This window comes from Bos javanicus, chromosome 6 (assembly GCF_032452875.1).
Source record: "Bos javanicus breed banteng chromosome 6, ARS-OSU_banteng_1.0, whole genome shotgun sequence".
Classification (NCBI taxonomy): Eukaryota; Metazoa; Chordata; class Mammalia; order Artiodactyla; family Bovidae; genus Bos; species Bos javanicus.
In genome coordinates, this window is record NC_083873.1 from 78981882 (window position 1) to 78994679 (window position 12798).

Genomic DNA, 12798 nt, shown 5'->3' on the forward strand with positions numbered 1-12798 from the left:
GGGTTGCAAGGGTATTGGAAGCACCAGGTACTCAGGAGGATTGGCTGCTAGGGTAGCAGGAAAAAAAGTGGTCTAGAAGGGTATGGCAACCAGTATTGACCAATACACTCCTATATTCTTACCTAGAGAACCCCACTCCCTATCAGAGAAGCCAAATAGGCCAAAGTCTACAGGGTCGCAAAAAGTCGGACATGACAGAAGCTACCCTCCATGCATAGATGCAAGACTTTTTCTGCCTATGGCAGATCTGCCCCAGTGAGAGTTGAGTGTGAAGGTAGCACAGCTGCTTAGCCTCTGGGACACTGACTGCCTTCACCATAGGAATTATGGCCCTATCAAAGTATTTTTTTTGAGCCTCTTGTAGCCGGAGATCGGAAGGCCTCTTTGGCTAGTCTTTTTCTGTAGTTCCGTTCATTCAGGCACTTAGAGGGCTCCCTTGCCTGGGGTCCTTCTTTGTTCTTTGGTGCCTCAGACACATAGAGGGGCCCCTTGGCTGGGGTCCTACTCTGTAGATTGTTGTATCAGGCACTTAAAGGGGCACCCTGGGTGGGGTCCTACTTTGTAATTCAGTGTGTCAGGCGTCTGATGGGCCAGCCTCTCTATTGTTCAGGTGCCGGTGCTGGCTTGTGGGGAAAGAGAGGCTATTGTGATGGCTCTACTCCATACATGTGACTCAGCAGCATTGCCTTGCTTCCATGGCTGCCTGGCTTTCTTCCACCAGCATTTCCTCACATTTCCTCAATCTATCTCTCCACAGTCAACAGGAGCCCTTGCCCTGGGATTTTGCTCCACAATGCCTAAACTGCAGCTCCCTAAAGTCCAGCTGGTCCAGGGGACCAGCATTCCTGTCCTGTATATGTATGTCTGCCTCAAGGGCTGTCTGATTCTCATTCCATTTAGGCTGCCACAGATCAGCTGTTTCATTTTCAGTCTTAAATGTTTCTCCTCTAACTCAGACAGTTGCCCCACTGTGGGGATCAAACCCCTGCTTCAGTTCCCCCACCCACTGAGGGCAGGTCCCATCCTACTAACACTCCTGTTTTTCCCCCTAGTTCCTTCCTCCTACAGAAATTTGTGTGGCTCTATAAATTCTTTTCCACTGGTTAGGTATTCTATCTGCTCTCAGCTGGTGTTCTGCATGCACTTCTGTGTCTAAAGGTGTACTCCTGATGTGTCTGTGGAGAGAGATGTACTCCATGTCCACCTGCTCCTCTGCCATCTTGTTCTCCTGGGGTAAACTGGATGCTGGGTCAGCAAAGGCACTCATAGACCTTGCCCTGTCACCTGGCTTGAGTCACTAAGGGGCTAGCAGGGGCAGATTCAGGCAGGAGCATCCTGGTGTCTATCCTGCTGGCCACAGCCCCATCTTCCCACCTCACTGCATCTTTTTTTAATAGGATTTTTTCCTTTACTAAAATCTCCAGAATTCTAAAGTGTTGTATTTGTCAGATTTCCTTATAACTAGCATTCTGTATAGTAATTATGTTGTGCACAGTAAATGAATTTCAATGTGATTTGAAAGGGGGAAGTCAGAGAAAGACCATATTGTCACTGCTTTTGACTTTCTAGCTTGCAAGCAAGGTTATAGAGCATTGATGTTGACACAAAGTTGCAGAGGCCAATGTGAGTGGTTAAGTGTCTAAGTGCCATCGTTTTGCCTGCACAAAGCAGTTGCTAAAACAGTGACTTTCCCACACAGTTTTCTGATCATTGGATTATGATTATAATGCTGTGTTCTCTAATAGCTTCTTCTGATCTCCACTTTTCAGTTTTTCTAATTTTCAGCTCACCGTCACAATTCTGTTAATAAACCACAATGTACAGATTATGTATTAATAGATCATATTTGCACAGTCATATAGCAGCAATTTTATGAAACTAGCCCCTTTTTTATTTTACAACATATATTTCTTCTCACTAGGACAGTACTTTCAAGCAAATTCTCATGGTCCATGTGGATCTAGTGGTAGAATATCATCTCATTTATTTTTAAATAAATGAAATAAATGAGATTCTTAGTCCTTTTTTCCCTCAAGATTTTACCAAAATTATTCTTAATATTTTAAGTTGACTATTCCTGAGAATTTTATCAAGTGCCTCTTCTTTAATTTTTAAAGATTTTATACAAAGAGTCAGCACTGAGCATATTTAGCTTCTTTGTTTCTCTCAGGCAGGTACTCAGTTGCCAGTCACACTGAGATGGAATCTTCCCTAGAATCATTAAAGAAGTGCACAGAGTCATGCACTCTGTTCTTCTGTTATATTTCTTCCCATCACACTGACTCCTTAATGTCTGAATACCTGAATAAGATCCTGGATAAGAATAAGGCCCACCTCCTTCTTGGCTATAACTTTGTCATTTTCTTTGGACTAGATACCCTGTCAAATATTCACCTTAAATTTCTTCACATGTGCTTGCTCTCTTTTTTTTCTGGTTCACCCTGGTGATGATCTCTGGACTTTACTAACATTACTAAAATCAATGTTAGTTTGATATTCTACCAAGGTAGGACACAGATGCCTCAAAGTCCAGGTTTTCCAAACAATTTATTACTTCCACTTCCTTTGTAATGTCAAAAATCTGCTGTTATTATAAAGTGGCTTTTTACAAGGAATGTTATATTTTATTTAACTGTGTCAGAAGATTGTATATCATCCTTAACGTCATCTTTTTACTCTTCACACCCTATATATTATGTTGCCTATTTCATTCCTCAGTTGCTTCCAAATCCATTCATCCCTCCCATCTGCATGACTGCTAGTCACGTTCAGGTCAGCATCACAGCACTGTGAGTGTACGCATTTCTTAAGTCAAGATTTTCTCATCCTAAATTTGTTCTCTATCATAATTAGACTAATTATGTTAATCTAACCATGTTACTACTGATGAAAATAATATCAATTAATCCACAGAGGAATTGTGTATCAACCCTCACTTGTGTATCAGCCCTCTGCACTCTTACTCTAGTTCATATTTCGTAATATTAGGCAGGAGTATAACATACTTTGTGGTTTATATTGTCTTAAACTCTTATTTCATTAAAGATAGCATTTTCCCCTCAATTCTTCTCTTTCATCTACTTTCAGTGTTTATCGGTTATGAGAATTAAAACTAAAAACTAAATAACCACATCCTTCCAAATGGTTTATATCTTTTACACTTCCCCTAATGTTCTTTAGAGCCTGAATGTGGTTGTTGAAACTAAACATTGATTATAGCACATCTTAAAATAGAGGCTTGTCTATTGACACACAGCAGTTAAATTGGAAGTACATGCAGCCATTCCTTTTCCCCTCCTTTTAATAGGATGTTACTCATTGACAGTGGTTCACAGTGGTAGGGGAAGAATTCAATTTGATGCTTTGTTTAGTCATCTGGAATTGTTTGGAAGATCAGTGGCCAGTGCTTATCAGTGTTGCTGGGAGAGACAAAGATTCCCCTTAGAGTACTTTTTCTAACTTGCTTTGAACTGATGCTTTATAGTGTGGTACACTGCTTCTTTACAATAGGGGAGTTTCATATTGATTACTTGCTTGGATCCTGTTCAAAGACATTAACAAGCCTGAAAGTTAAAGTCATTAGTTGCGTCCAACTTTTTGCAACCTCATGGCCTATTCAGTCCGTGGAATTCCCTAGACCAAAATATTGGAGTGGGTAGCCTTTCCCTTCTTGAGGGGATCTTCCCAACCCGGGGATCAAACCCAGGTCTCCCACATTGCAGATGATTCTTTACCAGCTGAGCCACAAGGGAAGCCCAAGAATACTGGAGTGTTGTAGCCTACCCCTTCTTCAGCAGATCTTCCTGATCCAGGAATCCCACCAGGGTCTCCTGCATTGCAGATGGATACTTTACCTACTGAGCTATCAAGGAAGTCTATGAGCAAAACTAAGGAAAGTCATTTATTGTATTCTCTGATTTTTATCTTTGGAAAATCTTTGCTCTTCAAGTTTCTCTAAAAACACTTCACATAAACAATTAGTTGTCACAATGTCTTTTATTACCTTTTCTTCATAATGGAAACTTTGAACACTATTTTCTGATCATGATACTGGTTATAAAGCATTGTTTAACAGTTCAAATGTATCCTTACAGAGAACCTGCATCTGGTTAAAAACCTCTGTGTGATGGCTGACCATACATAATTACAAAGGCTTTATCTGACAGCCTTAACAGGACTTTCACTCTTAGGTTTCTATACCTGGAAAGGTCCCAATGCTGGGAAAGACTGAAAGCAAAAGGATAAGGGAGTGGCAGAGGATGAGATGGTTGATGGCATCACCGACTCAGTGGACATGAATTTGAGCAAACTCCAGGAGATAGTGAAGGACAGGGGAGCCTGGCGTGCTACAGTTCATGGGAGCACAAAGAGTTGGACACGACTTAGTGACTGAACAACAACTACAATCTGAGGCTCTCTTTAAGAGTGTCTGCTGAGAGTTCCTTATGAGGGCAGGAGGGAAACCACTTGAAAAGACTTTCCCCATCCTGACTTCGTACTTAATACTTTTCTACTCCTAGTCCTTACCCCTGTCCTCCCCACATCCTTGGGGCTCATAAAACTCTTAGAGTCTTTGTTTGGGGCTCCTGAAACAGAGACAATCCCACATCTGTTCTGATCAACCTGCTCCTGAACCAGAACACCATATTCATGAGTGAAATAAAACAGTTGGGAGTCACTGTGTTCTCTGGTTTAGTGCGTTTCCTTCAACCATTGCAGTAAGTGATCAAAGGCTTAACTCTTTCCATTTTGGCTTAATTCTTTAATAGGCTACTATTATACACCTAACAGCTACCTTACCCAGCTAAGCTGAGCTCCTGACACTTAACACATACTTTACCTTCATGAAACTGAAACAGAGCACCAGTTATAGAGTTACAATCCTTTTATTTTATGGTAGATTGCCTTCTTATGCTATTATGATTCATAACATCATCAACATTAATCTGGAATTATTTTTAGTATCATGATATAATAATTGTAACCTGAGGACTTTAGTAAATAAAAGTGGCTATGTAGTTTCTGTTAAGTTTTTGTGATTCTTGAATTTTGATTGCCATCTAGAAATATCTGCTCTTTATCTTTTCATCTGACAATAATTCATAGCTATATAATTTTAAAAGTGTCATTTTGGTAATTTAAAAAATTTCAGTTATGTAAACAGTTCATTTAGTCTTTGTTTTTTAAATCAAACTCTGAATGAAGTTTAAGTTACATATATGTTTCTCAGCATTATTAGAAACCTGTTCTTTCTGTAAGAAAGAAAGAGTGAAATTGCTCAGTTGTGTCCGACTCTTTGCGACCCCATGGACTATAGCCTACCAGGCTTCTCCATCCATGGGATTTTTCAGGCAAGAATACTGGAGTGGGGTGCCATTTCTTTCTCCAGGAGATCCTCCCAATCCAGGGATTGAACCCGGGTCTCCCAGATTGAAGGCAGATGCTTTATCGTCTGAGCCACCAGGGAATTTATACCTATTTCATTTTTTTTCTGCTGGTTATTTATAAATCTGTTCTCAAAAAGTCAATTATCACTGAAATTGAGATTACTTAGAAAACATAGAACAGAGTTTATTTTTTCTCAGAATTCTCAGGCCAGTCTATTTCTTTAAGACTATCTGGGAAAGGGGAGGGAGAAGGATGGACTGGGAGTTGGGGGTTGGCAGATGCTATTAATATTCTATCTAGAGTGGATAAGCAATAAAGTTCTGCTGTATAGCATGAAATGGCTGGATGGCATCACCGGCTCGATGGACGTGAGTTTGAGTGAACTCCCGGAGATGGTGATGGACAGGAGGCCTGGTGTGCTGCGATTCATGGGGTCACAAAGAGTCGGACACGATTGAGTGACTGAACTGAACTGTATAGCATAGGGAACTATATTCACTACCTTATGATAACCCATACTGGAAAATAATATTTTAAAAAGAATGTATATATGTATATAACTGAGTCACTGCTGTACAGCAAATATTTCACAACATTGTGAATCAACTGTACTTCAATAAAAAAAAACAATATCTGGTAATTGGCTAATATCCAACTTTTCTAAAATACTTTATTTCTGCTTTCCTTATATAAGCCCCTAATTCAAGTTTATGTTAAACAAAAAAAGGCATGTCCCTTTTGACTCAGTATGAAATGCTATAATGAATAAGCAACCTGAATCAAAGGATTATTTTCTTAAGTTAATCATAAAGTATTTTAAATATTTAGTTGTGGAACTTAACTTTAAGACAATTTCTTTCACAGTATACTGACAATATTTCTACCTCTGCTCTTCATTTCTTGTATGCTTCAAGATGAAAGGAAAGAATGGATAACATTCAGAAGAATTATACTAAGATTATGAATTATATATTGTCGTTGTCATTAGTCTCTCAGTCATGTTCGACTCTTTGTGTCCCCATGGACTGCAGCACACCAGGCTTCCTGTCCCTGTCACCATCTTCTGGAGCGTGCTCAAACTCATGTCCATTGAGTTGCTGATGCCATTGAACCAGCTCATCCTCTGTAGTCCCCTTCACCTCCTTCTTTCAATGTTTCTCAGAATCAGGGTCTTTCCCAATGTATTATATGTAATTTTCTGTTAATTAAACATAAAGACTATATGGACACATGGTCAACAACTTGGCAGGCAAAAAAGATCAAAATTCAAATTGTAACGGCAGCTTATTTTTATTGTATTCTTAGACAAGTTGAATATTTTTTCTTATCCTCTGTTTCCCCACTGTTATTATAGAACTTATACAGTTGTTGTAAGAATAAAATAATACAATGTATAAAAAAACCCATAAGCTTTCTGTACTATCATAAATACTAAATAAGTGACAGATACTATCATTTGCATTAACATTGACATCTTTGAATGCCTCTGTAAATTTTATTTTTAAAATCTTAGTAACAGTTAAATAAAGCAGTTATTTTCACACATTTGGAAATCCAAAAGCACAAAACCTATAATCAAAAAGTAGATAAAAGAAACCCGAGTTGGTTTGCTTGTTTCTCTAACCAACTATAAAATGAACTTGAAGTTAGGGACTTTGGTTTACTTTTATATGCCCACCAAATAGAAGACTGAAATGGTTAAGTAGTTATTAATACTTGTTTTAAGAACACTGTGCTTTTTTCCCCAACTCTTATATCCATTTCAATATCATTCTCTATTTATCACATAAGATCAGGCTGCCAATGAAAACTATGAAGTGATAAAGAGTTATGAATGATATGCTTTTATAATTCATATGCATCATTCACAGGTGCAATATTATTGTAATGAATTATAGCTTTGGGCTTTTAGGGAAAAAGAGTATTTAAAATCCAGATGTGGGCTTTCAATAGTATTGAAGAAAAAGAATGACTGCCCTTAACTTTGCAATTTAAAGCTTACTGAATAGTGATTATTATGTACTTAAATTTCTATATTTTAAAAGATTATACAAAGATAAATTTGTACATCTGCTCTGTAATATGTATTTACTAGAAGCAGGAGTATTTATGATACTTAGTCACTGGTATTTCTATGAGCCCTATTTACTAAAAATCTATATCTACTGATTTTGTAGTATTTGAATATATTTAATGAAGCTCAAACAGGAAAGATAATTTTTAGGTACTGAAGATAATCAGTGGGAGGCAAATTTACCTGAAATCGTACACATAACATGTAACACTGAGATAATCTAGTTTATATCATTAATTTATAACTAGGGTAATTAATGACCAGAAATATTGGTGGATTTTGCATGTTATATAGCACGTTAGTGGCAGTTTTTCAATTCTCTAGTGCCTTTTTCTATTTATAATTATAGACAGTTTATTATTGTGACACATAACTTATGCTATTTACAAGAATACACTGGATTGGGAAGAAAGCATTAACCTTCCAATACCACAGCATTTCTTGCTTACAATTCTAAAAATGATTTTCATTGAAGGTAAAATATAATTTAACATAATTTTATTTGAATTCATAAAGAAAATACATTTAAAAATTAGCACAAATTAAAATACAAGTTGAACTATTAGGAAGACAAAAGAAACAAAAGGGTCCTGGGAGAAACATGCAAATTTATAGTGGGTTCCCTGTCTACATTGAGACCAGGCTTTTGGCCCACCACAAGGGGTACCTTCAAGAGTTGAACTACATAAATTAGGTTAAGGTCAAAGAAATATTTTCCAGTGATGGGTTTAAGGTGCACTAAAGTATAGTGTACATTAGCAATATATTTATACTTCCCTAGTATGCTCTTTTTTAGTCATACCACTTTGCCATTTACTGTTTGATCACTCTTTTATACTATGCATGGTTTTCCAAATTTAATGAATGATAATTCAATGATTCCTACAATTTTCTAAAGGAAACTAAATATGTTTTCATTTTTTTCTGTAATTTTCATCTTTTATATTGTTATTTATTTTAATTATTCACTGTGTTTCTTCTGTTAATGATTCTTTGTAACATGTTCAGTTCAGTTCAGTTGCTCAGTCCTGTCCGACTGTTTGCGACTCCATGAATCACAGCACGCCAGGCCTCCCTGTCCATCACCAACTCCCGGAGTTCACCCAAACTCATGTGCTTCGAGTCGGTGATGCCATCCAGCCATCTCATCCTCTTTCATCTACTTCTCCTCCTGCCCTCAATCCCTCCCAGCATCAGGGTCTTTTCCAATGAGTCAACTCTTCACATCAGGTGGCCAAAGTATTGGAGTTTCAGCCTCAGAATCAGTCCTTCCAATGAACACCCAGGACTGATCTCCTTTAGGATGGACTTGTTGGATCTCCGTGCAGTCCAAGGGACTCTCAAGAGTCTTCTCCAACACCACAGTTCAAAAGCATCAATTCTTCGGCCTTCAGCTTTCTTCACAGCCCAACTCTCACATCCATACATGACCACAGGAAAAACCATAGCCTTGACTAGATGGACCTTTGTTGGCAAAGTAATATCTCTGCTTTTGAATATGCTATCTAGGTTGGTTGTAACTTTTCTTCAAAGGAGTAAGCGTCTTTTAATTTCATGGCTTCAGTCACTATCTGCAGTGATTTTAGAGCCCCCCAAAATGACGTCTGACACTATTTCCACTGTTTCCCTTTTTATTTCCCATTAAATGATGGGATCAGATGCCATGATCTTCGTTTTCTGAATGTTGAGCTTTAAGCCAACTTTCCCTCTCCTCTTTCACTTTCATCAAGAGGCTTTTCAGTTCCTCTTCACTTTCTGCCATAAGGATGGTGTCATCTGCATATCTGAGATTATAGATATTTCTCCTGGCAATCTTGGTTCCAGCTTGTGCTTCTTCCAGCCCCGCATTTCTCATGATGTACTCTGCATATAAGTTAAATAAGCAGGGTGACAATATATAGCCTTGACGTACTCCTTTTCCTATTTGGAATTAGTCTGTTTTTCCACGTCCAGTTCTAACTGTTGCTTTCTGACCTGCATATAGGTTTCTCAAGAGATGGGTCAGGTGGTCTGGCATTCCCATCTCTTTCAGAATTTTCCACAGTTTATTGTGATCCACACAGTTAAAGGCTTTGGCATAGTCACTAAAGCAGAAATATATGTTTTTCTGGAATTCTCTTGCTTTTTCGATGATCCAGTGGATGTTGGCAATTTGTTCTCTGGTTCCTCTGCCTCTTCTAAAAGCAGCTTGAACATGTCGAAGTGAGAGGTCTTTTAATATTAAGGAAATTCCAATTAAAAAAAAAAAAAAACCTTATATCATAGATTTATTCTGTTGGCCCTTGCTCTCCACATAGCTGTTGGTAAAATGACAATTTCAGGTATAAACCTAATATGCTGATATTGTTAAGAGCTTTTGTTCCATTTTTCTGTTTTCTTTTGTGTCTTATTCATGATAGATCTTCTGATTGCACTGGATTTCTGGTAGTAGCTGCCTAGTCATCTGATTGAAAAAGAGAAATTTAGGTGTGAAAATACTATGTAGGTAATCTTTTCCCATTCAACACTGTATTCACTTACACACCACTGCTAGGATTATTTCCTTTGAAACAACCAAATCACATCATGAAGGTAAGGTTCTATTCATTGATTGCTTCTGTACTCAGTTGTAATGTGTGTTAAGACATTAAGGCTAGAAATGGAGAAAACTGGAAGATGGCAGAGGAGTAGGTGGAGGTGGAGTACATCTCTCTCCACAGATACATCAGGAATACACCTTCAGACACAGATGTGCATGCAGAACACCAGCTGAGAGTGGACAGGAGGACCTCACCAGTGGAAAAGAATATATAGAACCATGAAAAACTTGGTAAGATGAAGAAACTGGGGAGGGTGGGGAGGGTGGGAAGGAGGAGTATTAGTAGGACTGGACCTGCCTTTGATGGGTCGGGGAACTGAAGCAGGGGTCTGATCCCCACAGTGGGGCAGTTGTCTCAGTCAGAGGAGAAACATTTAAGGCTGAGAGTGAAACAGCTGATCTGTGGCAGCCTATATGGAATGAGAATCAGACAGTACTTGCCACAACCATACATATGCCATCCAGGAATACAGGTCCCCTAGAAGGGACAGTGGCTGGGAGCTGGAGTTTAGTGATTGTGGACCAATCCCAGTGTGAGGGCTGCTGTTGGCTACAGAGAGATAGATTGAGGGGATGTGAGGGAGGAGACTGTGGTGGGAAATGCTGGTGGAGGAAAGCCAGGCAGCCATAGAAGCAAGGCAATACTGCTGAGTCACGTGTAGGGGATGGAGCCATCACCACAGCCTCTCTCTTTCTCCACACACCAGCATTGGCAGCTGAACAATAGAGACTGGCCCATCAAACACCTGATGCACCAAACTACAGAGCAGGACCCCAACCAGTGTTCCCCTTTAAGTGCCTGATGTGTGGATCGATAGAGTAGGACCCAAGTCAAGGGGCCCCTCTATGTGCCTGAGACACCAAACTACAGAGAAGGACCCCAGACAAGGGAGCCCTCGAAGTGCCTGAATGAGTGGAGCTACAGAGAAACACTGGCCAAAGAAGACTTCTGATCCCCAGCTACGAGAGGCTCAAAAAACAAAAAACAAAAAACAAAAAAACTCTGATAGGGCCATAACTCCTGCTGTGAAAACAGTTTGTTTCCCTAAACACTTCACGCTGCCAGGGTCCCTGCAAGCCAAGCAGCTTCACCACCTTCACGTTCAACTCTCACTGGCTCAGGGCTGCCACAGGCCAAAAAAGTCTTGGGTTTATGCATGCAGGGTCACTTAGGTCCTGTCAGGCTTCTCTGTTTTTCCAGTGGTCATGTATAGATGTGAGAGTTGGACTGTGAAGAAAGCTGAACACTGAAGAATTGATGCCTTTGAACTGTGGTATTGGAGAAGACTCTTGAGAGTCCCTTGGACTGCAAGGAGATCCAACCAGTCCATTCTAAAGGAGATCAGCCGTGGGTGTTCTTTGGAAGGAATGATGCTAAAGCTGAAACCCCAGTATTTTGGCCACCTAATGCAAAGAGTTGACTCATCGGAAAAAACTCTGATGCTTGGAGGGATTGGGGGCAGGAGAAGAAGGGGGCTACAGAAGATGAGATGGATGGATGACATCACTGACTCGATGGACGTGAGTCTGAGTGAACTCTGGGCGTTGGTGATGGACAGGGAGGCTTGGCATGCTGCGATTCATGGGGTCGCAAAGAGTCAGACAGGACTGAGCGACTGAACTGAACTGAACTGAAAGCAAACTGAACTATTATAGTTCTAATAATGTCACAAGCAAGATAAAGATAAAGGAAATCTATGAATTAGTTTTATGGCTGAGAGAGACTAGAAGAAGACAAAATCTGAGTTAGATGTTGTCCTTTGCTTATTTCCCTATGACCACTGATGTCTCTAATATCACACAGATAGTAAGCTCAGCGTCAAGTGTAAAGCACAATCATAGGCATTGTAACCGAGTGACTATATATAATATACTAGTTGAGCCTTTTTCATATAATGTGAGTCTTTATTATTTTAATGAGTCTTAAAACATATTGACATTGTTGTATCTTACTTTCTCATAATGTGTCAATATAAGGATCCTTTCCCTCAGTACCTTTGCTTGGATATTGACAAGGACCTCACCTTACAAGTTGAACAACTGCAACAAAACATGAATTTGAATGAACTTTGTTATAATTCTGTTTTCCACATTAGAAGTGGGAAAATTTCTTTGTCTGTGGAATATGTCAGCCAGTGAATAAGTACTAAGTTAATTCACATCATCTGTTCTAAATAGATGGCAATTTCAATCATGTCAGATTTTCAGAAGGCAGTTATTATTAAGCTAAAATAATTATGTAAAATAGGCTAAAAAATAGGCTTAAAAATCTCTAAGTGATTAGAGAATAAACCTAAACCTTGCATGTGCTTAACTCAATATTATTCTGAATAAAATGGAAAAGAACAGCATCAATGTGGGATATTAGTGGGAACATATTATCATTATCTGATGACATAGCTTTAGGCAAATTATTTGGCAAGAAAATTAGAAGTATAAATAAAACTTTATCACAGGGATTTTTTAAATGTTAAATTTAAATTATTTACAAAATATTTTTGTAAATTATTTACAAAAAATTTAAATTAATAAACAAATATTCAGATGTATATTTTATATTGTAAATATCTTAATGCTATTGACTTGTATATTTATAAAACACAAGAAACTGGGCTGAAAAGGAGATGACTTTTATTGGAGATACTGTTAGGATAAAGTCTGAAAGAGAGGCTATATACAGTTCTCAGTATTCACCTTGATATCTAATTTATCTATTCATGCCCATCAGTTCAGTCGCTCAGTCATGTCTGACCCCATA